Raw genomic sequence first — 27,000 nt, forward strand, 5'->3', positions numbered from 1 at the left:
CACTCCAATATGCTTGAGCTTCCCTGGTGGCTCAACTGGTAAAGAATCCACCTGCAATGAGGGAGACCTGGGGTCGATCCCTGGGTTGGGAAGATCTCCTGGAGAAGGGAAAGGCTACCCACTCCAGTATTCTGGCCTGGAGAATTCCATGGATTGTATAGTCCATGGTGTTGCAAAGAGTCGGACAAAACTGAGCGACTTTCACATTAACTATTAAAGACAAAACATGCAATCAGGTAGACACTGAAATTTATCCCTACAAAAGAAACAATTTAACAATTAAATGATGAGAATGTAATGAGAATGAGAATATAAATGTGCATAATTGTCTTTTGGAAAATCTTACCTGCTGGTACGAATTGTTTAATCAAACTTTTGATTTTACTTGTATAAATAAATCTTATATCCATAATAAAATGAAATTGAGAGGATTACGAATGCAAATTTAATGACCCATTCAAAATAATAACAGAACTAACTAGTCAACTTAATGACATTGTAATTATAAAAAATTTGTTGAACATTGTTACTTTTAGTGGAGGCAGAAGATAGCTTCTGTGAAAGTATTTAGCTGAAATATTTCCACATTTAATAGGAAAAATATAATTCAGATTAGCAACCCCACGTCTAAGGAGTGGTGGCTGCGTGGGCAAAGGAGGGCCGAGAGGAACTACTCCACGTTCAAGGTCAGGAGGGGTGGCTATGAGGAGATACCCCTTGTCCAAGGTGAGGAGCATCGGCTGGACTTTGCTGGAGCAGCCGTGAAGAGATACCCCTCGTCCAAGGTAAGAGAAACCCAGGTCAGACGGTAGGTGTTGTGAGAGGCATCAGAAGGCAGACACACAAACCACAATCACAGAAAACTAATCAGTCTAATCACATGGACCACAGCCTTGTCTAACTCAATGAAACTAAGCCATGCCATGTAGGGCCACCCAAGATGGGCGGGTCATGGTGGAGAGGTCTGACAGAATGTGGTCCACTGGAGAAGGGACTGGCAAGCCACTCAGGTTTGCCAAGGTTTTCTTGCCTTGAGAACCCCATGTACTGTATGAAAAGGCAAAATGATAGGATACTGAAAGAGGAACTCCCCAGGTCAGTAGGTGCCCAATATACTACTGGAGATCAGTGGAGAAATAACTCCAGAAAGAATGAAGGGATGGAGCCAAAGCAAAAACAACACCCAGTTGTGGATGTGACTGGTGATAGAAGTAAGGTCTGATGCTATAAAGAGCAATATTGCATAGGAACATGGAATGTTAGGTCCATGAATCAAGGCAAATTGGAAGTGGTCAAACAGGAGATGGCAAGAGTGAATGTCGACATTCTAGGAATCAGCGAGCTAAAATGGACTGGAATGGGTGAATTTAACTCAGATGACCATTATATCTACTACTGCAGGCAGGAATACCTTAGAAGAAATGGAGTAGCCATCATGGTCAACAAGAGTCTGAAATGCAGTATTTGGATGCAATCTCAAAAACGACAGAATGATCTCTGTTCATTTCCAAGGCAAACCATTCAATATCACAGTAATCCAAGCCTATGCCCCAATCAGTAACGCTGAAGAAGCTGAAGTTGAACAGTTATATGAAGACCTCCAAGACCTTTTAGAACTAACACCCAAAAAAGATGTCCTTTTCATTATAGGGGACTGGAGTGCAAAAGTAGGAAGTCAAGGAACACCTGGAGTAACAGGCAAATTTGGCCTTGGAATATGGAATGATGCAGGCAAAAGGCTAATAGAGTTTTGCTAAGAGAATGCACTGGTCATAGCAAACACCCTCTTCCAACAACACAAGAGAAGACTCTACACATGGACATCACCAGATGGTCAACACCAAAATCAGATTGATTATATTCTTTGCAGAATATGGAGAAGATGGAGAAGCTGTATACAGTCAGCAAAAACAAGACCGGGAGCTGACTGTGGCTCAGATCATGAACTCCTCATTGCCAAATTCAGACTTATATTGAAGAAAGTAGGGAAAAACCACTAGATCATTCAGGTATGACCTAAATCAAATTCCTTATGATTATACAGTGGAAGTGAGAAATAGATTTAAGGGACTAGATCTGATAGATAGAGTGCCTGATGAACTATGGATGTAGCTTCGTGACATTGTACAGGAGACAGGGATCAGGACCATGCCCATGGAAAAGAAATGCAAAAAGGCAAAATGGCTGTCTGAGGAGGCCTTACAAATAGCTTTGAAAAGAAGAGAAGTGAAAAGCAAAGGAGAAAAGGAAAGATATAAGCATCTGGATGCAGAGTTCCAAAGAATAGCAAGAAGAGATAAGAAAGCCTTCCTCAGTGATCAATGCAAAGAAATAGAGGAAAACAACAGAATGGGAAAGACTAGAGATCTCTTCAAGAAAATTAGAGATACCAAGGGAACATTTCAGGCAAAGGTGGGCTCAATAAAGGACAGAAATGGTATGGACCTAACAGAAGGAGAATAAGAAGAGGTGGCAGGAATACACAGAACTATACAAAAAAGATCTTCACGAGCAAGATAATCATGATGGTGTGATCACTCACCTAGAGCCAGACATGCTGGAATGTGAAGTCAAGTGGGCCTTAGGAAGCATCACTATGAACAAAGCTAGTGGAGGTGATGGAATTCGAGTTGAGCTATTTCAAATCCTAAAAGATGATGCTGTGAAAGTGCTGCACTCAATATGTCAGCAAATTTGGAAAACTCAACAGTGGCCACAGGACTGGAAAAGGTCAGTTTTCACTCCAATCCCAAAGAAAGGCAATGCCAAAGAATGCTCAAAGTACCACACAATTGCACTCACCTCACACACTATTAAAGAAATGCTCAAAATTTTCCAAGCCAGGCTTCAGCAATATGTGAACCGTAAACTTGCAGATGTTCAAGCTGGTTTTAGAAAAGGCAGAGGAACCAGAGATCAAATTGCCAACATCCATTGGATCATGGAAAAAGGAAGAGAGTTCCATAAAAACATCTATTTCTGCTTTATTGACTATGCCAAAGCCTTTGACTGTGTGGATCATAATAAACTGTGGACAATTCTGAAAGAGATGGGAATACCAGACCACCTGACCTGCCTCTTGAGAAACCTATATGCAGGTCAGGAAGCAACGGTTAGAACTGGACATGGAACAACAGACTGGTTCCAAATAGGAAAAGGAGTACATCAAGGCTGCATATTGTCACCCTGCTTATTTTTTTTTTTCTAATTTTATTTTATTTTTAAACTTTACATAATTGTATTAGTTTTGCCAAATATCAAAATGAATCCGCCACAGGTATGCATGTGTTCCCCATCCTGAACCCTCCTCCCTCCTCCCTCCCCATACCATCCCTCCGGGTTGTCCCAGTGCACTAGCCCCAAGCATCCAGTATCGTGCATTGAACCTGGACTGGCAACTCGTTTCTTACATGATATTTTACATGTTTCAATGCCATTCTCCCAAATCTTCCCACCCTCTCCCTCTCCCACAGAGTCCATAAGACTGTTCTATACATCAGTGTCTCTTTTGCTGTCTCGTATTCCGGGTTATTGTTACCATCTTTCTAAATTCCATATATATGCGTTAGTATACTGTATTTATGTTTTTCCTTCTGGCTTACTTCACTCTGTATAATAGGCTCCAGTTTCATCCACCTCATTAGAACTGATTCAAATGTATTCTTTTTAATGGCTGAGTAATACTCCATTGTGTATATGTACCACAGCTTTCTTATCCATTCATCTGCTGATGGACATCTAGGTTGCTTCCACGTCCTGGCTATTATAAACAGTGCTGCGATGAACATTGGGGTACACGTGTCTCTTTCCCTTCTGGTTTCCTCAGTGTGTATGCCCAGCAGTGGGATTGCTGGATCATAAGGCAGTTCTATTTCCAGTTTTTTAAGGAATCTCCACACTGTTCTCCATAGTGGCTGTACTAGTTTGCATTCCCACCAACAGTGTAAGAGGGTTCCCTTTTCTCCACACCCTCTGAAGCATTTATTGCTTGTAGACTTTTGGATCGCAGCCATTCTGACTGGTGTGAAATGGTACCTCATAGTGGTTTTGATTTGCATTTCTCTGATAATGAGTGATGTTGAGCAGCTTTTCATGTGTTTGTTAGCCATCTGTATGTCTTCTTTGGAGAAATGTCTATTTAGTTCTTTGGCCCATTTTTTGATTGGGTCGTTTATTTTTCTGGAGTTGAGCTGTAGGAGTTGCTTGTATATTTTTGAGATTAGTTGTTTGTCGGTTGCTTCATTTGCTATTATTTTCTCCCATTCTGAAGGCTGTCTTTTCACCTTGCTAATAGTTTCCTTTGATGTGCAGAAGCTTTTAAGGTTAATTAGGTCCCATTTGTTTACTTTTGCTTTTATTTCCAATATTCTGGGAGGTGGGTCATAGAGGATCCTGCTGTGATGTATGTCAGAGAGTGTTTTGCCTATGTTCTCCTCTAGGAGTTTTATAGTTTCTGGTCTTACATTTAGATCTTTAATCCATTTTGAGTTTATTTTTGTGTATGGTGTTAGAAAGTGTTCTAGTTTCATTCTTTTACAAGTGGTTGACTAGATTTCCCAGCACCACTTGTTAAAGAGATTGTCTTTAATCCATTGTATATTTCTTGCCTCCTTTGTCAAAGATAAGGTGTCCATATGTGCGTGGATTTATCTCTGGGCTTTCTATTTTATTCCATTGATCAATATTTCTGTCTTTGTGCCAGTACCATACTGTCTTGATAACTGTGGCTTTGTAGTAGAGCCTGAAGTCAGGTAGGTTGATTCCTCCAGTTCCATTCTTCTTTCTCAAGATCGCTTTGGCTATTCGAGGTTTTTTGTATTTCCATACAAATTGTGAAATTATTTGTTCTAGCTCTGTGAAGAATACTGTTGGTAGCTTGATAGGGATTGCGTTGAATCTATAAATTGCTTTGGGTAGTATACTCATTTTCACTATATTGATTCTTCCAATCCATGAACATGGTATATTTCTCCATCTATTAGTGTCCTCTTTGATTTCTTTCACCAGTGTTTTATAGTTTTCTATATATAGGTCTTTAGTTTCTTTAGGTAGATATATTCCTAAGTATTTTATTTTTTCCGTTGCAATGGTGAATGGAATTGTTTCCTTAATTTCTCTTTCAGTTTTCTCATTATTAGTGTATAGGAATGCAAGGGATTTCTGTGTGTTGATTTTATATCCTGCAACTTTACTATAGTCATTGATTATTTCTAGTATGACATAATCCTCTACATAGAAAACCCTAAAGATTCCACCAGAAAATTACTAGAAATAATCACCCTGCTTATTTAACTTATATGCAGAGTGTGTCATGAGAAACGCTGGGCTGGAAGAAGCACAAGCTGGAATCAAGATTGCTGGGAGAAATATCAATAACCTCAGATATGCAGATGACACCACCCTTATGGCAGAAAGTAAAGAGGAACTAAAAAGCATCTAGATGGAAGTGAAAGAGGAGAGTGAAAATTTGGCTTAAAGCTCAACATTCAGAAAATTAAAATCATAGCATCTGGTCCCATCATTTCATGGGAAATAGATGGGGAAACATTGGATACAGTTTTTTGGGCTCCAAAATCACTGCAGATGGTGATTGCAGCCATGAATTAAAAGATGCTTACTCCTTAGAAGTAAAGGTATGACCAACCTAGATAGCATATTGAAAAGCAGAGACGTTACTTTGCCAACAAAGGTCCGTCTAGTCAAGGCTATGGTTTTTCCAGTGGTCATGTATGGATGTGAGAGTTGGACTGTGAAGAAGGCTGAGCGCCGAAGAATTGATGGTTTTGAACTGTGGTGTTGGAGAAGACTCTTGAGAGTCCGTTGGACTGCAAGGAGATCCAACCAGTCCATTCTAAAGGAGATCAGTCCTGGGTGTTCTTTGGAAGGACTGATGCTAAAGCTGAAACCTCAATACTTTGGCCACCTCATGTGAAGAGTTGACTCATTGGAAAAGACTCTGATGCTGGGAGGGATTGGAAGGATAATTGCTTTACAAAATTTTGCTGTTTTCTGTCAAAAAATAAAGTTTGACACTGTTCCACTGTTTCCCCATCTAATTCCCATGAAGTGATGGGACCAGATGCCATGATCTTTAGTTTTCTGATTGTTGAGCTTTAAGCCAACTTTTTCACTCTTCTCTTTCACTTTCATCAAGGGGCTTTTTAGTTCCTCTTCACTTTCTGTCATAAGGGTGGTGTCATCTGCATATCTGAGGTTATTGATATTTCTCCCAGCAATCTTGATTCCAGCTTGTGCTTCTTCCAGTCCAGCGTTTCTCATGATGTACTCTGCATATAAGTTAAATAAGCAGGGTGACGATATATAGCCTTGATGTACTCCTTTTCCTATTTGGAACCAGTCTGTTGTTCCATGTCCAGTTCTAACTGTTGCTTCCTGACCTGCATATAGGTTTCTCAAGAGGCAGGTCAGGTGGTCTGGTATTCCCATCTCTTGAAGAATTTTCCACAGTTTATTGTGATCCACACAGTCAAAGGCTTTGGCATAGTCAATAAAGCAGAAATAGATGTTTTTCTGGAACTCTCTGGCTTTTTCCATGATTCAGCAAATGTTGGCAATTTGATCTCTGGTTCCTCTGCCTTTTCTAAAACCAGCTTGAACATTCATGGTTCCCGTATTGCTGAAGCCTAGCTTGCAGAATTTTGAGCATTACTGTACTAGTGTGTGAGATGAGTGCAATTGTGCAGTAGTTTGAGCATTCTTTGGCATTGCCTTTCTTTGGGATTGGAATGAAAACTGACCTTTTCCAGTCCTGTGGCCACTGTTGAGTTTTCCAAATTTGCTGGCATATTGAGTGCAGCACTTTCGCAGCATCATCTTTCAGGATTTATAGTACCCCAACTGGAATTCCATCGCTTCCACTAGCTTTGTTCATAGTGATGCTTCCTAAGGCCCACTTGACTTCATATTCCAGGACAGCACAGAAGTGCGGCCTAGAGGAGCTACCCCATGCCCAAGGTCAGGGGTGGCGACCAAGAGCACCAGGCTGCCACTGAGCAGGAGCGGTGGAGAGGAGCTACCCTACGTCCAAGGAGCAGTGGCTGTGCGGGCGCAGGAGGTCCGAGAGGAGCTACTTCACATTCAGGGTCAGGAGGGGTGACCTCATCCAAGTTAAGGAGCAGCAGCTGCACTTTGTGGGAGCAGCTGTGAAGAGATACCCCATGTCCAAGGTAAGATAAACCCAAGTAAGACGGTAGGTGTTGCAACAGGGCATCAGAGGGCAGACACACTGAAACCATAATCAGAGAAAACCAGCCAATCTGATCACACAGACCACAGCCTTGTCTAACTCAATGAAACTAAGCCATGCCGTGTGGGGCCACCTAAGATGGGCGGGTCATGGTGGAGAGGTCTGACAGAATGTGGTCCACTGGAGAAGGGAATGGCAAACCACTTCAGTATTCTTGCCTTGAGAACCCCATGAACAGTATGAAAAGGCAAAATGATAGGACACTCAAAGATGAACTCCCCAGGTCGGTAAGTGCCCAATATGCTACTGGAGATCAGTGGAGAAATAACTCCAGAAAGAATGAAGGGATGAAAAAAAAAAAAAGAAAAAAAAAGAATGAAGGGATGGAGCCAAAGCAAAAACAACACCCAGTTGTGGATGTGACTGGTGATAGAAGCAAGGTCTGATGCTGTAAAGAGCAATATTGCGTAGGAACCTGTAATGTCAGGTCCATGAATCAAGGCAAATTGGAAGTGGTCAAACAGGAAATGGCAAGAGTGAATGTCGACATTCTAGGAATCAGCGAACTAAAATGGACTGGAATGGGTGAATTTAACTCAGATGACCATTATATCTACCATTGTGGGCAGGAATCCCTTAGAAAGAAATGGAGTAGCCATCATGGTCAACAAAAGTGTCCGAAATGCAGTACTTGGATGCAATCTCAAAAACGACAGAATGATCTCTGTTTATTTCCAAGGCAAACCATTCAATATCATGGTAATCCAAGTCTATTTTCCAACCAGTAATGCTGAAGAAGCTGAAGTTGAACGGTTCTATGAACACCTACAATACCTTTTAGAATTAACACCCAAAAAAATGTCAGTAAAGTTAGTAATTGTAAATTGTAAGAATAAAAATCTTTATAGATTTCTATGAGTTATTTTCATTTTCAATTCTAAAAATGGGCCTTCTTTATATCTTTTAAAAATTTTAATCTGTATTGGTCCTAATGCAAAGATTTAGCTCACTACTGAGACAGAGGGCATGGTGGCTGTTAAAAACAACCTCAGGGTCTCCATTGCTGTCCTGCAGATAGGCTCATCAGTACCATCTTTCTAGACTATGAACATGGGCAAGAGGCGAGGAGGAAGGAGAAGGTTGAACTAATGGAGAAAGTAGCACGGAAACATATACACTGCTGCTGCTGCTAAGTTGCTTCAGTCGTGTCCGAAACTTTGCGACCCAATGGACTGCAGCCTACCAGGCTCTTCTGTCCATGGGATTTTACATGCAACAGTACTGGAGTGGGTTGACATTTCCTTCTCCAAACATATACACTACCATATGTAAAATAGATAGCCAATGGGAATTTGATGTATGGCTGAGGGAACTCAACCCAGGGCTCTGTAACAACTTAGAGGGATGGGAAGGGGTGGGAGGTGGGAAAAAGGTTCAGAAGAGGGGATAGATGTATACCTATGGCTGATTCATGTTGATGTATGGCAGAAACCAACACAATATTGTGAAGAAATTATCCTTCAATTAAAAATAGATAAATTAAAAAAAAAAAAACAAAAAACAGTAACCGCAGGCTCAGAGGATAAGGAGATAATAGCGTTGGGGCAGCTGCCTTTGCTTATAACACCTTTCTAAAAGGACAGGCCACGTAAGGTTTGCTGCTCCCAGAAACTTCTTTGTCATCGATGTTTGTCAACTTCTTTGATTTCATAGATGTTTGCCTGGCCTACTGGATAAAAGATATTCAAAATTTGCTTTAAGAAATTTAAAAATTTGAGGTGAAATATGGTCATAAGTTAGACTGAGCACATATGTAAAGGAGCTAATTTTTAAACATTTTTGAAAACTGTTTCTCTGTTTACAGTCTGCTCTCTCTTAAGATGTATGTTCAATAGATTTTTTTCTAAAGATGAACTATCTAATTACCCTCCTATACACAAACACAAACATGTTCCTTTTACAAGATTGCCTCCTTTCCATCTAAGTAAATTTCTCTAGCAGTTACCACTCCCCCTCTAAGCCCTGACTGTGACTTCTGTCTCAACTACTAGTACTTTCTTGTCCTTTGAGGTGACAACAGGCAGTGGTGGCAGTGAGGATGCCATTGACAAGAGAGAAAGCCCCCCCAGGTAACTAGCATTTTCAAGTGTCTATCATTTACTGGGGTGATTTGGTATTTTAACATCCTCTGCTTCTCTGGTGGCTCAGACAGAATCCTTCTGCAATGCGAGAGACCTGGGTTCAATCCCTGGGTTGGGAAGATCCCCTGGAGAAGGGAAAGTCTGCCCACTCCACTATTTTGGCCTGGAGAATTTCACGGACTGTATAGTCCATGGGTCGCAAAGAGTCAGACATGACTGAGTGACTTTCACTTTCATTATCATGAAAATTTTAAAAAGAGAATTTTCTGTGGTTGCTCTAAGATTTAGATAATTTTTTTCATAAAATAATCAAACATTCATTAAAAAGTAAGCATGTAGTACATATCTTGAAGCAGCTTAGTTTTTATCTCCACATATACATATGTTTTTATTTTAACTTCCTCCATTCTTCCTCCCTACCTGTTGATGGCTTACTGTATTTTCTGAAAATGTGTAACAACTATTCACAAATTCTAGGAGAGGTATTTGATAAGTATTAAATAAGTAATTCTTTTAGTAGCATTGGATGTCAAACCCATAAATTAGCTCATATAATTCTCACAACAACCCTTGAGAAATGAGTGTATTATAATTTATCTTTATATAATATGTGACAAAATAAGGACAGGAAGCATATAAGGGCTTAAGTAACCAATGTAAACACAGAGCTAGTGAGTAGTAAAGGCAGGATTTAAGCCCATGACTCCATATGCTGATTTCTGTGTTTTTCCCCTTATTTATACTGCCTTCCCGATGCTGCACTGTAGGAGTTTAGGCAAATCACATGACTGGATTTAGGTGGTAGAAAGAAGACAGTCCATAAGAGGTGTGGCACATGGCACGAGCTTTCTTGTGAAAATGGTTTTGGAGGAACTGGTCCTCCATATAGAATACAAGCCCGTGACTTAAAGTCTATCTGCCATACCTCTCGGCATAGCCTTGTTTTTTCTGTCACTCATTTTATAGGATCTTAACAGGGAGGGATTGGGGGCAGGAGGAGAAGGGGACGACAGAAGATGAGATGGCTGGATGGCATCACCGACTCGATGGACGTGAGTTTGAGTGAACTCCGGGAGTTAGTGATGGACAGGGAGGCCTGGCGTGCTGTGATTCATGGGGTCGCAAAGAGTCGGACATGACTGAGCGACTGAACTGAACTGTACTGAACAGATTTTAATGGCATAGTATTTTCAATACATTTTATGATGAAAGTGTGCTATGATAAAGAGGAATTATAATGCTGCAGTGTAGCCCTAGATCAATAACCCCTAATTATAAATGTTATACCATTTGTAGGATTTTTTTTTTCACCAGAGGAAAAGTATTTGTGCTTGTCATATAAACATGTGTGATACACATAGTTAGTAAAACTGATAGTATTAATAAAAATCTTAATAGGCTTCATGATTAGGATAAAATGATATTTTGATCCAAATCCCTAATTAGAACAGTACATTTACCAACTGTTCTCATGGGAAATGGAGCCAGAATTCATCATTTAAAGTAATACCTAATTAATCCTTCTTTGTAACAGATGTCAGCCTTATTTTCAAATCTTTTGTAGACAATGACTTGCTGTATGAATCTTTTAATTGTCTATCTTAGGTTATTTATTTTTAACACTATAATATATGGTTAAATAAAGGAGATGGAAGTAATCAGTTTAAGTGTGATTTGAGTCTGCGTAGCTACTGTAGTAGAGAGACAGGTTGTTGAACACAGCAAACATATTCATAATTCCATCAGAATCAGTTTAAAACAAAATGCAATAGTAAATCTGTTAATCATGGTATAATTGAGAAAAACTGGGCTAGGCATTAGGTGATCAGCATCATGATTCTGCCATACAATATTGCCTGATCTCAAGCAATTCATTCCAACTCTTTGGACTTCAGATACTGAATCTGCAATATTAGGCTTCTGAACTGTGATTTTTACTGTCCCTTCCAGGGCCAAGATTCATTATCTTTTAAAAACCATTCTGTTTTTAGACTCACAGACTTGGAAAAATGAACTTATGGTTACCAGGGGGCAGTGGTAGAGGGAAGGGATAGTTAGGGAGTTTGGGATATTTAAAATGGATAACCAACAAGGACCTACTATATAGCACAAGAATCTCTGCTTAAAGTCATGTGGCTGCCTGGATGGGAGGGGAGTTTGGGGGAGAATCGAGATACATCTATATGCATGGTTGGGGCACTTTGCTGTGTGCTTGAAAGTATCACAACATTGCTTATTGGCTATATTCCAATAAAAATAAAAAGTTTAAATTAAAAAAAAATCTGTTTTTATAATTTACATTCCATTTTTATTTACTCTGTACATATGTATATAGATATGTATATGAGATTATATGTGTGTGTATATACACATAGACACAAACACACACACATATTTATCTCTACTTACACTTAGTTTCAGTTCTATTCTACGGGTCTTTTGATGAAGAAGAGGAATAGGATAATGATTTCTGATAACGTTAAATAAGTTTTTAGATAATATATTCACTATTATAGGTAAAAAGGGAACACCTTATTCACTGGAAAATTTCAGCATGTACTTCTGGGAAGCATAATATATTACATTTTAAATGCTTTTTCATTGGTTAGTTGGAAAGATAATTATGACATAAATTTAGAATATGTAGCTTTGGAAGTATATATCAACACCTCCTTACTTAACTAATGCATATTTGTATTCCAGTAACCACTTATTGAGCTTCCTTGGTAGCTCAGCTGGTAAAGAATCTACCTACAATGCAGGAGACCCTGTTTGATTCCTGGGTCAGGAAGATCCCCTAGAGAAGGGATAGGTTACCCGCTCCAATATTCTTGGGCTTCCCTGGTGGCTCAGATGGTAAAGAATCCACCGGCAATGTGGGAAACCTGCGTTCAATCTCTGGGTTGGGAAGATCCCCTGGAGGAGGGCATGGTAGCCCACTCCAGTATTCTTGCCTGGAGAATCCTCATGGACCAAGGAGCCTGGCGGGCTACAGTCCATGGGGTCTCAAAGAGTCAAACATGACTGAGCGACTAAGCCCAGCACACAGCACAACTACTTATCAAAGATGACAAAAGTATAATCTGAAAACAGAAAAAACATGGAATATTATATGTCAAAATGGTGTCAGTTAAAGGCAACAACTTGTAGTTGTTGATGATTTTTTACAGTGTGATCTATATGTGGATGAAGACTGAAAATATTTAACCTGTGGGAGTTTGTTGGCTTTGCGTTATCTCTATAACGTTAAACAAATGTCCATGAATTTGGTAGCCTTTTAGTACCAAAAAAGGCTATAATGTCTAAGAAGTATTAAGAGCTCACTCTGTGCAAAGCTATTTTATGCATATTACTTCTTTTGTTTCATTTGACCTTCAAAACGATCTTGTGAGTTGGGTCTTTTCATTAATTTTATTTTACAAATGAAAAAACCTGAGGCTTGCAGAAGTAACTTGATGGAGACCTCTGAACAACAGCAGACGGGACTCAGAATTCTAATTCAGGTATCTTGGTTCCAGAGCCTTTTGAATACCCAGTGACAACAAAAGCAACCAATTACCCGGCAGTGATGGAGATCCCTCCTAAATGTGGACAGATAAACCTAAATGTGTTTATCTTTAATCAGACCTGCCAACCTGAGCCCTGGACCTTTTGCCCGCCTCCTGCTAGACTCACTGACTAGGAAGTCTTAGGGTCCCAGCCACGGCAGACAGTCACTGGGCTTTCACCCTGTGCATGAAGTTTGCTCTTCCTCCAGTGATTTTTCTGTTTAGGCAACGGCTCATCATTCATCTATAGTTCGAGATTGGGAACAAACACTTCTCTCACTTCACTTGCTACATCCAATTATCTATTACATCAATTCAGTTCTATTACTCAAATACTTTTTAAATCCAATTGTTCTTCTGTATTGCCGTGGCCTCCACCCTGGTCCAGGAGACTGTCATTTCTCATGTGGACAACTGTAAAATTTTCCAATACTGGCTGCTTTTCTTCCAGTTTTGCTTCTCTCCAATCCCTTCTCTATGTTTTAGCTACAATGCTGTTTTACAATCACATATCTGATCATATAACAAGCTGCTTAAAACATATATCTCTTCATTACTTTTGGATAAAGTCCCTCTTCCTTAACATGCTTATCAGTTCCACTCTTTTCTTACCCATCTGCCCCTCAGCCCCAGATTGCCTGGTGCCATTATTTCTTTCTCTCTTATGTCACAGATTTAGTGCTTTTCTTTTAGTGTCTTGCTTTTTTTTTTTTTTTTAACCTTTACTGCTTCAAGACCTTCACATATTCATGTAAAAGTCACTCATCAATCACCACCTAAGTGATGGCCACTGTTCTAAGCATTCAAGTCTAGTTAGTAGTAAGCAAGATTGATAAAGTTCCTGCTCCCATGGAAATTTTCTTTTAATGGTTTAGAGGGACAGACCATAAGCAAGGAAAATAATGTATTTTCAGACTGCTGTGAATTCTATGAAGAGAACAGGCAATGCTACAGTGAGGGGATGTCTGGGCTGGAGAATAGGACAGACATGTGCTTATAGATGCCTGGACTATACATTCTTCCCTTGCCATCCCACCCCAGTTTCCACTCCCGAGGCCTGGCTAACTCCTACTTACATCTCAGCGCTCAGCTTAACCTCACTTAATTGGAACTCTTTTCTTGACCTCTTCTCTATCCAGAGCAGAATATGGACCTCTCTGTTCTCAGACCTCACACTACTCTGTGCTTTATCTTTTTGTAATTCTCATCACACTTTAAATGACTAAACTATTTAAATAAGTAAAACATTATATATATAAATTTTTTACATAAAATTATTATACTTATATAGTTATAATAAATAACATAGTAAATTGTCTGTTATAACATATAATACATAATGATACTTAAATGATTACTTAAAAAATAATTACTTAATAATTATTTTAAATAACTATTTTCAACCTATTTCATATACTCTAAATTCTGCACACACACACACACACACACACACACAAAAGACCACTTACTTATTTCTGGGAGATACTGCAGTATCTTATGGTACCTGATTGGCAAAAAGGATGCAGCCATGAGAATGCCAGGACCGTACAATTTCAGAAGGAGAGGAGAGGACAGAAGTCCTAAGATATGAATGAGCTTGGTATCGTCTAGGAAAATTAAGAGAACTAGCATGGCTGAGGCACAGTGATCAAAGGGCATTGTGGTAAGAGACAAGGCCTGAAAAGCAGGCAGAGGCCAGATCACAGAAGGCCTCACCACCCATTGCAAGGAATTTGGACTTTATTCTATTTGCATTGAAAAATCTGTAAGGTTTAATGCAGGAAAGTAGTGTGTCTTATTTATATTGTAAAAAGATTACTCTGTAGACAAAGGATCTTAGGGAGCAGGAGGGCAAGCATTGAGACCAGTTAAAAGCTCATAAATAACATAAAAGATCACCTTTGTAATGTGAATGAAGGGCCAGAATGGAATGTTGTACACTCTATCATAGGGATTATTTTCTTTGGGAACAAAAGAAAGATGCAGTGAAAATACTTAGGAGTCTGGAGCTTGCTATGGAACCTTGAATAAGGAATTTATATGAAAGGAATTCCTCACAGAGTTACTGAAAAGACCAATGAGGTAGTGCTTTTGAGCCTATCATAGTATTGGTGCATGAAGAAGCCCAATAAATAGGCTTCCTTTCTCTCCCTTTAAAAGACACTTGAGGAATAATAACATTAAATCACTGGTGACGATTGAATTTACAGCAGAGAATATTGTCTAAGGGTCTGCTATATGCCAGGCACTGTGCCAGGAGCTATGGGTACAAATTACATTTCTCAGGCACTTACAGAAGAGTGGGAAAGATAGACATTAAACAATTATGTGAAGAGTTTTATGATGATACTTGCCATGAACCCTGCAAAGGACAAGGTTCTTAGAAGTGTATACTAGGAAGAGGTTATCCAATCTGAAGCTCAAGGGAGGGTTTTAGGTGGAATTTAGTGGGAGACCTGAAGGATGAATCTTAGTTAGGTGATAATTTACTTAATCTGGTCATTTCCAGGGTGACAACTTGTAAAAAATAAGTTTTGATAAGGATTAGAAAGAGAAACCAAGGAATGAAACCTGGCCTGAAATGAGAAGCCCAGTATCAAGGATCCAGGTGGTGGGGGTCTGTGATCAAGAGGCGGAAGAGGAAGCATACAAGTTCACTGTTCAGTGTAGACAGTGGGCAGTATCCTGGAGGGCCGAGGCAAGTATCATGCTCATAACATCATATGTTTTCTCACCGGCTTGTAAAACATTGTGAGCGTAAATGTGGAGGAGGGTTTAGACTCAGGGAAGTGGGGTTAATAGTTTAGGAGTTTGGGTAGTGTTTTCAGTAATGTGAACTGAATAGTTTCAGGCATAAATAATTGAATGATAATTTCTTCTTGCTGGTATCCATAAAAAAGCAAAACAAAACAAGATCTATTCAGAGCTCCTCTACAAATTTGCAACTGTGTTAATTATGGTTTGAACACTGAAATATAAATTATGATCCCAAATTTAAATTGATTCATGAATAAAAAAGACCTTATAGATATAAAAGTATTTTTGATCTATTAGTGCCTATTATCTCACAGATCATTTACTTGAAAAAACATTATGTAAACGCAGAGATGATGAAGAAATTCAGAATGTAAGGAGGCTGTTCCTATACCTCAATTCTGTTTTGTTAAAACTTTCAGCTTGAAATGAAAGTAAAAGTGTGCAGAATATAGCCTTTGATCGAATACCTTTTTGTATTTGAAAAATAATATTAAAGGGAATGTATAAAGTCTGTATTCTCATTTGGCAAATTATTATGAATACATTGAAAAAAAACACTACAACAAACAAAAACAAAGGCCCAACTCCATCCTGGGAGAAAAATATTTTTGCTATTCAAAGTCTCTTCATTGGGAAGGAATTTCTCCCCTAGATTTTGAAGCCACATTCATTTTCTGTCCCTGCCCATTGCATTTAGTGAGGGCCAAGTTGACAGTGTTCCTTCCTGTGTGTGCTGATGTAGCTGAAAATCATAGCAGCCAATCAGCAATTTTTGCATGCTCTGGTTTCCAGTCCAGTCTGTCCTTTGAGCAAGGATCCTAAGTGCAGATTGCCAAGCGTGCTCTGTTGGTGGTCTTGGCCGCAAAGTCAGAGCGATGTCAAACTGAATTGTTTCACCTCTGATCACAGAACCTACAGCTGCTGTGTCTTCTTTATGTCCTACAAGGTTACAGTCCTTTAAATTGGGTCATTGGAAACGTTTTTCTTGCCTGCTGCACACAAGCCAAAACCCCTTTGGTTTCTTCTAGTTATTCTTCTCATCACCTGGAATATTCCATTCTTGTCTTGGGAGAGGAAGCTCAACTTTTAAAAAAATTATGAGTCAGGATGGAACTCTGCCATTTAGAGATATTCAGCTTTTACAAAGGGAGCCAGAATGTAAGAACAGTTTCTCTCTTTGCTCTTCTAACTTACAGGGAGAGTATAAATCACTGCAAGCCTCTGGCTAGATTGACTTGGTATAGGGGTTAATTTCTCCTGTGTGCTTTCTGAGGACAGTCAACGCTTTTTGCCTGTGGCCTGGGTTCATACGTGTGCTCATAGAATGTAAGAAAGGGTATTCTTTAAAGGAAATGTGGAATTTTACTCTGATCTGGTGCTTTCATTCATCCTCACCCTCTCCCTTCAATTTAGGCTCTTTTAACCTCTTTAAGAGAGAAAGCATCAGCTTTGACTGGAGTGTTGTTGGCTTCCTTAAACATAATATATAAATGTAAAATGCCTAGCAAACTGCCTGATATAAAATAGGTGCTAATATAGGTAACTTTATTTCATTTTTTTCTAGTACATTCACCTTTAAAGTAACTAAAATGATTTTTCTCTTTCTTTGAAGAATTTCCATAGTATATTCTTTATTTCCCAAATTATTTTAAATCACTGGGATTAAAATAGTGTTAATATGGAAAGATGTATGGTTCATCAGAGAACAGATTTAGGACTGGATTTCTTTGTTTATAGCTTTTTTTTTAATGGAATGAGGAGATGTTTGCATCTATTATTAAATAGAAAAGGAAGTTACAAAACCATAATATACAGTGTATAGTGTATACCTACTTTTTATTGTGTTTACAGTTTTAACAAGAATAAGAAAGAAACATGCTTAAACAATGAGTTCATCTAACTTTTTTTGGTTAACGATATGTGCTGTTTCAAGGGATAAATTTTTGAATTCATAAATGGATCTTCATACCTTTTAAGATATTCTCAAAATGACAGTTTCTATGAAGCAAATGCCATCTAATAATGTGTGTCTTGAGAAGGGCTTTATCTAAACAAGCTGCTACAAGAATAGGTTTGTAACTCCTACATCTGAAAAACCCATCATCCTTCTGCTTCCATTGCTTCAGGATAGATTCTTGCCTCCCAAAGGGAGATGTTCTTCATCATCCATAACAGCCAACCAACTGTTTTGATCACTGGCCTTAGAGGCACCAATCACATTACCCTCCTCAACACAGATTCTTCTAGAGACGGTTGATAAAAATAGTATGAAAGTGAAAGTGTTAGTTGCTCAGTGGTTTCGACTCTGTGACTCCACGGACTACAGCCTGCCAATCTCCTCTGTCCATGGAGTTCTCCAGGCAAGCATATTGGAGTGGGTAGCCATTCCCTTTGCCAGGGGATCTTCCTGTCCCAGGGATCAAACCTGGGTCTCGTGCATTGCAGGCAGATTCTTTACCATGTGAGCCACCAGGGAAGCCCCAAAATAGTATAATTTCCTTTAATCTCCCTGGAAGTAATACAGATTTTATAAAATAATTGAGAAATTCAAGACAGGAGTGAGTCTTAAGCTATCAGTAATGTGCAGAAGAAAGTTAGAGGAAAAAAAAAAAAACATCATCAGGGAAACTGCATGGAGAAAAGGAATTTGACCAGATACCCTCTTGTGTTTTCTTCCAACCCACATTCTGCAAAGTCCCAACACTTGCTTGATCAAATATTTCTTTTCAGGGGTAGGAAGAGAAATAAAAATAAGTATTATAGAGCTCTAACCATCATAGATTATTGAAATTCAATAAACTCATAGAAAATTCGTATATATTAAGCAGATTTATTTTCATTATGTGAGCATGAAAATGAAAAAAAAAAAGTTTGCATAACCTTAAAAGAGCTGAAATGATTTTCTCTACAAAAACTGTGTTCTCAAGTTTCATTGCCTTGTGCCAGTTTTCAGCCTAGAGTGAATTTTTATAGTTGAGTCATAAACCTCTGAAAATCATACCATAGGTTTATAGTGGAAGGAAGGCTGACACCACTTTAATTACAGAGTGGCAGGGGCTGGGGTGAGAAGCATGGCATTAACTCTTTCACTCATAAGCCACTTCACAACACTTCAAAACAAGTGGATTCCACCATTCAATCCTGAAAACTTGGATTTCAAAAGATCACTGAGTTTGTACAAGTCTTTTTTTTTTTTTTAATTTTATTTTATTTTTAAACTTTACATAATTGTATTAGTTTTGCCAAATATCAAAATGAATCCGCCACAGGTATGCATGTGTTCCCCATCCTGAACCCTCCTCCCTCCTCCCTCCCCATACCATCCCTCTGGGTCGTCCCAGTGCACTAGCCCCAAGCATCCAGTATCGTGCATCGAACCTGGACTGGCATCTCGTTTCATACGTGATTTTATTTCAGTTTCTTTGCCCCTTCCAAGAAATGCTATCTTTAGAGTTATAATGAATAGTTTGGGTCCTCATATTTGGATCAAAGCAATCTGCCATCTCTGCAGAAACCAACCTTCTTAGGCTATTGCAGCGAACCTACTTCAGGCTTGCATTTATGAGCTGTTCTGATGACTGTTATTACTAAGATCTTTCTCTGCCAATAGATAAAAAGTAAAGGTTTGGTTTCTACTTTGCAGCTAAGAAATGACTTCAAAACTCATATCCTGAAAGAGGAAAATCCAAGGCTTTTGGCTGCCACTATTTCTTTGGCTGCATTGCCCACATTTTGACGAACAAGGAAATGATCAAGCAACTGTTTAAGAGGATCAATGGCCCCAAATAACTGACTCATGAAAGCAGCAAAGCTTTTCATAGCCATCTTAGGGATCTCAAATATGGAGGCTTCTTTCATATATATCCATAGGGCATATTTATATAAACTGCTGAGGGATCATAACCATGTGTTATATAGCTTAGTACATTGTGAGCTGTTAAAAAAACACAAATCAATTATAATATGTTGAGGAAAAAGAGTAAAGGAAGAGAGGCGTTTTCTTTGTACTAAGATACCTAGGAAATTTCATCCTAAAATGGCTGAGGAAACAGCTCTAATGAAATAAGCTAAGCTGGGACAGATCCATCAAGTCAATAACTACATTAGCAATTACATCCTTTTAGTGAAAAAGCAGTCCTGGGCCATGTCTCCATAGCTATTGAGGGGACGTCTCTTCAGCTATGCTGGAAGAGTCCAATACCTTTGGCTGCCTCAGCTCTCCAGGGCTTTCACTTAAAGGAGTTGATGGATTAAGTTGGCAGCACACAAGGGCCAGCCACCAGAATGTATCGGGATTGTGTCTAGAAACTCATGGAAAATTCTGAGAGTCTAGCTCCAATCAGAGTTTAGAAAATAGACTTGATAGACCCTGAGATGTTTCTTTCTTTTTTTTTTTTATAAACGGGTCATTCTCTTTTCCATTAATGACTAACAAACAACTACATGCTACTATAGATGGAGATGCTGATAAACCATGTTTTCAAGGTATCTTCACAGAATCATCTGTTAATGCTGCAAGAGATCTTAGAGAAAAACTGCCTAGCAACTTACCCAAGGTATTTTTTTTCCAATTCATAGACTTATAATTCTTAAAAAATGAATTTAATACTATAGATGTGTTGCTCATACTCTACTAATTTTATTTTTCACTTACTAATTCATGCTGTGTAGGTAGCTTATTTTGTGTTTTAAAATCCACAAGCATTGCCCCCTTTCTCCCCAGTTTTGTTCCCTGTTGTTCATCTCCAGGGTTTATAATTCTCAAAATCTGGTAAGATAGAGACAATGAGTTTAAAGTCGATATAAGCAGTGGAAGTTGAAAAACCTTTGTTTATCTGTTTAGCTGACTGGTGTTCTGAACCACTCAATCAATCAATCTTGGCTAAAAGTGGTTCCAGCTGATCTCCATACATTTAGTCCTGCTTGGAATTGCTATTATATTACTTAAACTGTTGAATTCTCAACCATTTAATGGACAGGCTTTGTCTTCTCCAGATAACCTGCATGCTGCTTGATTAGCACTGGTTTGATTCTCTTCTGGACACTTTTCCTTTAATTAAATCCGACAGCTTTTTTGGCATGGTACGTTTACAAGCACCCTAGGATCACTGTGTCCTTTCTATTTATAAAAGTCAGCTCCTAGATTCCACAGAATAATGTAGGTGAAAGTGTTTTGAAAAAGTGAAATGCGTCATAGAAGTACAAAGTGTGTGTGCTGTGTACTTAGTCACTCGGTCATGTCCGACTGTGACCGTATGGACTGTAGCCCACCAGGCTCCTCTGTTCATGGGATTCTGCAGGCAAGAATCTGGAGTGAGTAGCCATTCCCTTCTCTAGGAGATCTTCCTGACCCAGGGATCACACCCAGGTCTCTTGCGTTGCAGGCAGATTTCTTTTACTGTCTGAGCCACAGTACATTACTGGTATTTTCTCATTTGGGAAAGCAACCTTAGTAAAGCAGGTTTGGTACAGCAACCTAGTTCAACTTTTGTTCTAGATCTTTTTCTGTTTCTTTTTCTCTCTCTCCTTCCTTTGACGCACTTTGAAAACTTTCTCCTTTGTATCTCTGAAGACCCGAAGTTGCTTTTCCAGTAACATAAAGAATAAACAAAGCAACAGATAAATATTTCAGAGCTAGCATTTTGGGAAAAAAACCCTATCCTTAGGGTCAGCTGTTTAATGATTTTCCTTAATCCATCCATACATTTGCTTCTATTGAAATTTATAGGTCCACTCACATGTAAGGCTCACACGTAAGAAAAAATATAGTTAAAAGATATTAATTAATTTTATATTTCTGTTTTCTATAGTTCTCTAGTGTTTCTTCCACAATCAAATGGCAAAAGATATTATAATTAATATAAATATGATAGCTATTAAAAATAATATATCCCAAAGATTCAAAGATAGCTCTAACAGGTTTTGGGTAAAATTGCTAGTCAAAAAGAAAAGTAATTTTTTAAAAAATGGCAGAGAAAAAGAGTAAGTAAACTCAAAAGCTTCAGTTAACAAAGTTAATACCATGTTGGCTAATGCACAAACAGCTTCAATTTCCTTTAATTAGTTCAGAGTTAGGTGACAACATATTTAATCAGTGAGCTAACAAGTGCAGCAGCTGATTGCTCTCACCGCCCTGTGTGTATGTGTTGACTGAAAAAGTAAATAAAATTACTTTCACTGCAATAATAAAGTGGCATCCTAATTTTATTACAGTAGCAACCTTTTAGAAGTGGCATGCAGCAGTGAAAATTGATTATTTCCTAAGTGCTTTCCCCCCCTTTAACATGTCACTGTGGTTTAACCCTTTGGGAATGAGATGGCTAACTTCGAGTACATCTGTCAAAAAGACTGACCACATCACCCCCATGTTCTGTGTCTTTTCTGCAAGGTATTGAGATGGTGCAGAATGCATTGCTTGAATTCATGTTAGCATCTGTATTCCTAGGTGGCAAAATGTAGCCTTCAGCAGACAGAGGAATCTGCTCAAAATTCAGTGTTTTTCCAATTAGTTAAACACACCTAGAAGCCAGCCGTTGTCTTTTTTTTTTTTTTTTTAAGTGTCTTTGTCAGTGAGATAGAAAATAGGTGTCATTTTTCTCATCCTCTTCATGACCTATATAGAGATATTCATTTATTTTTTATATTAATTAGCTTGGATTTTGCTATGATTTTCCTGGGTTGGCAAAAAACAATGCTATTCACTCAGGAAACATTTATTCCAATATCCTCAGTCCTTTGAGGGTTACAGTGTTTAGAGTACATTGTTCTTCAAACAATTGTGCAATTGAAACCAATAAGTGGTAATAAAAATTGCTAAGTATAACCTGTTCCTTTTGCCATCATTACCCATATCATATGAAGGACTTAGTTGATCTTCATTGGGTTTCCATGCCTTTAGCCCTCATAGAAAATACTGAGACAAAGATCTTACTAAAATGTCTTTTGTTATTCCCTTATAAAGACTCTTGATCAAGCATATCAGGAGGAATTTTAATTAAAAGAAAACAGAATCTATATTGTAGGATCCAAGATACTTTTGTTAATTTCAGCTGGAGTTGTGATGTTGTCGCTTCATTGCTCGCTTTATTTGATGCGTAGGTGCCAGGTAACCTACCTGCGTTATTTCATTTAATCCTCACAACCACCCTGGGAGGTAGACACTATTTCAACACCCATTTTTCTGGTGAAGAAACAAATACAGAAAAGTGAATACTGCAGCTGGAGCTGAACCAGGCTCGTACTGTGAATCTCAAGGTGGGAGAAAGGTGATCTTGCCCACACTGCTAAATTCCTTTCCATTCTGCATATGCATTAGGGCTACTCCGGAGAAGGCAATGGCAGCCCACAATAGTACTCTTGCCTGGAAAATCCCATGGATGGAGGAGCCTGGTAGGCTGCAGTCCATGGGGTCGCTAAGAGTGGGACACAACTGAGTGACTTCACTTTCACTTTTCACTTTCATGCATTGGAGGAGGAAATGGCAACCCACTCCAGTGTTCTTGCCTGGAGAATCCCAGGGATGAGGGAGCCTGGTGGGCTGCCATCTATGGGGTTGCACAGAGTCAAACACGACTGAAGTGACCTAGCAGCAACTTGGTTTTGGCATCCTGGATTTTACAGGAAAGTATTACAGGAGTTCTTTATCTGCGATCCCAGTGGGGCTCTTAGTTTTCCCCATAAGACAGATATGCACCAAGGTCTCTGTTTTACAGACCAACTTCCTCTCAAGACCAGAGATTGATTCAAGTGGGACATCATTGTTTTTCTTTCCAGAATGATAAACCTCTTTCTTTTGCACTTATTTCAAAAGACAGGATAACCTAGGTCTTGGAGCCTGGTAGGCATGGGTTCAACCCCTGACTTATTATCTATGTAACTCTTGAGTAAGTTACTTAACTTTTGAACTTAAGTTTCCTCATTTATAAAATGGAGCTGCAGAAAAACACCATTGTATATAAAATAAACAAGGATTTACTATATAGCACAGTGAAATATATTCAATATTTATAATAACCTATGATGGAAAAGAATCTGAAGGAGTAGATACATACATATATATACACACACATGTAGGTATAACTGAATCACTTTGCTGTATACTTGAAAATAACATAATATTGTAAATCAATTATACTTCAACCTAAAAAAAAATGGAGTTACAGATACCTACTATATAGACCTGTTGTCAGAATTAAATGAGATCACAGAGCTCAAAAATTATTATTCAGTTCAAGAGATGTATGAAACCCATCAAACAAAAAGTCTTGAGCAACCACCACACCTCCACAATTAACAGAGCCAACAAAAATTTACGTAGTACAGCAGAGCCGTGGAATCCCGCGAGATCCGGTCTCGGTCCACGCTGCCGGTCGCGCAGCCCTTCGGCCAACCCAGCGTCCGCCGCTACCGCAGCCATGGGAGTGCAGGTGAAGACCATCTCTCCCGGAGACGGGCGCACCTTCCCAAAGCGTGGCCAGACCTGCGTGGTGCACTACACCGGGATGCTTGAAGATGGAAAGAAATTCGATTCCTCCCGGGACAGAAACAAGCCCTTTAAGTTTGTGCTGGGCAAGCAGGAGGTGATCCGAGGCTGGGAAGAATGGGTTGCCCAGATGAGCGTGGGTCAGAGAGCCAAGCTGACTATCTCCCCAGACTATGCCTATGGTGCCACTGGGCACCCAGGCATCATCCCACCAAATGCCACTCTCATCTTTGACGTGGAATTTCTAAAACTGGAATGACAGGAGTGGCCTCCTCCCTGAGCTCCCCGTTCTTGGATGTGCCACAGAGGGATCCGGCGCCTCCAGAGGCACACAGTGAGTCTATATGGAGCTCTTCCTGATGTTCCACTACACTCTTTGTGTAAACATCTTCCCAGACTGAATGTGTTCTGCCACCCGCTTTGCTCTTCCCCTTTCTCCTCGTATGTGTGTTGACCTGAACTATATGCCGTAAACCTCAAATTACTCAGTTTGTTTTTGTTTTGGGGTGAAGATTGAGTTTCAGTCCTTTGGATCTAGGTTTCCAATTAAGTATTAGCCAAGTATTAACAGCACAAATAATGGGTTAACTTTAGGAATTGGTGTTGGGGTGAGGTGCAAGAATATTTATTTTATTTTTTTGGATAAAAGTTTTATCTATTATATATTAAACGTTCTTGCTGCTGCACTGCAAAGCCATAGCAGATTCGAGGTGCTTTTGAAGGCCGAATTATTCTCCAAGTTGAGGGATGTCCTCGGGTTGAATTGAAAGCCCTACCCAAAATTGCAGTGGGAAGGGGGAGAGCCTTTGCCTCCACTGCCCCACCCTCACCCTCCTTGTAGACCCTCTGCCTTTTGAAAGCACATCATTTTCACTGAGATGTTGGACATTGCAGATGTCTGTTCCCTAGGCCAGCAGGGACCTCTGAAACCTTCATGGCCTGGCCTTTTTTTTTTTTTTTTTAATCCTGTGGTTTTTCTAATGAATATCCAGGATTTCTGTAATTGCATAGCTATCCAAGCTCTACTTCCTAAATTTTAAGAACTTTAATCCAAAGTTAAATTGAAGGCGCTGTTTGTAGACACTTAATACCCATGAAAGCCCACCTATCGTGACAAATCCTGGAGTGTGTTGTCTTAAGAAAATGATGCTGGTCATCACAGCTTCGGCATCTCCTGTTTTTTGATGCTCAGCTCCCCCTGCAGATCTGAGTTTCTGACTTCTCATTGCCCCCTCTCACCCTTTTGCTGTCCTGTGTAGTGATTTGGTGAGAGAAATTGCTGCCTACTCCCCCAGCCTACCCCCACCCCCTGCACTACACATGAGTTTCAAGTTTTATTATTGCAATAAAAGTGCTTTATGCTGGCTTTTCTCAAAAGAAAAAAGATTTACATAGTACAGGCTGGCTTCTCATGTTTGTAGTATACATACCACTTGTGCTATCGATGTCTGGGAGGCTGGAAATCTAGTTAAATGAGGAAAAGTTGATGTTTGTACTACTACTAACAGATATTATGTGGGAGTACCCTGACTTTTGAAATGTCTTTTTCTACTTCTACGGGATGACTTGAGTAGTTTACATTTCTCAGTGCCTCCGGGTTTCTGCTGCCATTGAATTCATTTAGTTGTGGGTTATCTCATCATCACAAATCTGTTGCTGCTGTTTTCCAGGGGCTCCCCACAACTGGATAACCCTGTTATCCTTCTTGTCTCATGGTATCAGTGACCCAAAGCTATGAGATTAGCAGTCATTCATGGAAGCTTGTGGGCAGTGATTATGTTGCACCTTTAAGTAAGCAATTTAAATTTGAGATTTTGTGATTCGCAATGGATCAACCAAAAGCAGATCAAATTTTCACACTTGTGGAGCATCTCTCTTCCTCCCTCCCAACTTATTCCACTTTCCCAATCCTTCTGGAAACACTCAAGCTTGTACTTACTCATGCAAAGAAATCATTTAATTCTTCTCCTTTCTCCCCTCTAAACTTTTCTTTCTCCCACAATTAAATGGCTCATCAGTGTGTTTTTTTGTGATGTTTCAGAGAGAATTAATTGATACTGTCTCAGAAAATAGAAACTGCCATAGTCAGTTATAGTTTCAAATCACCTTCCTCCCTTCCCCAACTCTTAGTTCTTTCATAAAGCTTTTATCAAGTTCCTATTGTATGTGCAGTTCAGTTCAGTCGCTCGGTTGTGTCTGACTCTTTGCGATCCCTGTCCATCACCAACTCCCGGAGTTCACTCAAACTCACGTCCATCGAGTTGGTGAGGCCATCCAGCCATCTCATCCTCTGTCATCCCCTTCTCCTCCTGCCCCCAATCCCTCCCAGCATCAGAGTCTTTTCCAATGAGTCAACTCTTCGCATGAGGTGGCCAAAGTTCTGGAGTTTCAGCTTTAGCATCATTCCTTCCAAAGACCACCCAGGACTGATTTCCTTTAGAATGGACTGGTTGGTTCTTGCAGTCCAAGGGATTCTCAAGAGTCTTCAGTAGTGGTAAGCAAATGATAAACAATGTCTCTGAGTCTGAAGTGTTCTTCTTGGTTATCTTTATCATTCTTGTCTGTTAACTATTGTGACTTTGGGGAACATCAGCAGAGTGAAAACGGAGATAAAATGTATTCTTTCCGAATAATGTGGGATTATAAAAATGCTGCTTCTAAGTCACTGTCTTCACTGTTGGAGGGTCAAAGTAGCATACTAGAATTGATATTCTGAAGAGTAATAAAGTAAAAAAGATAGTAAAGACCTCACAGAACAACCAGGTCCTGAGAGAGAAAAAAAATGGCCAAAGAAATGAGAAACAGAATCTGGGTTTAGAATTTAGGTTCTTGTTTTTTTCACTTCTGGAGTCACAATTCTTCCAT

The 27,000-nt window shown here is 39.3% G+C and overlaps 1 pseudogene; it reads left to right on the top strand.

The window, feature by feature from the left end:
* The first annotated feature begins 23,878 nt into the window (after nt 1-23,878).
* On the top strand, nt 23,879-24,467 carry LOC539546 (FK506 binding protein 1A, 12kDa pseudogene; annotated as a pseudogene).
* The last annotated feature ends 2,533 nt before the right edge of the window (nt 24,468-27,000 follow it).

The sequence above is a fragment of the Bos taurus genome, chromosome 3 (genome assembly GCF_002263795.3).
Source record: "Bos taurus isolate L1 Dominette 01449 registration number 42190680 breed Hereford chromosome 3, ARS-UCD2.0, whole genome shotgun sequence".
Taxonomy (NCBI): Eukaryota; Metazoa; Chordata; class Mammalia; order Artiodactyla; family Bovidae; genus Bos; species Bos taurus.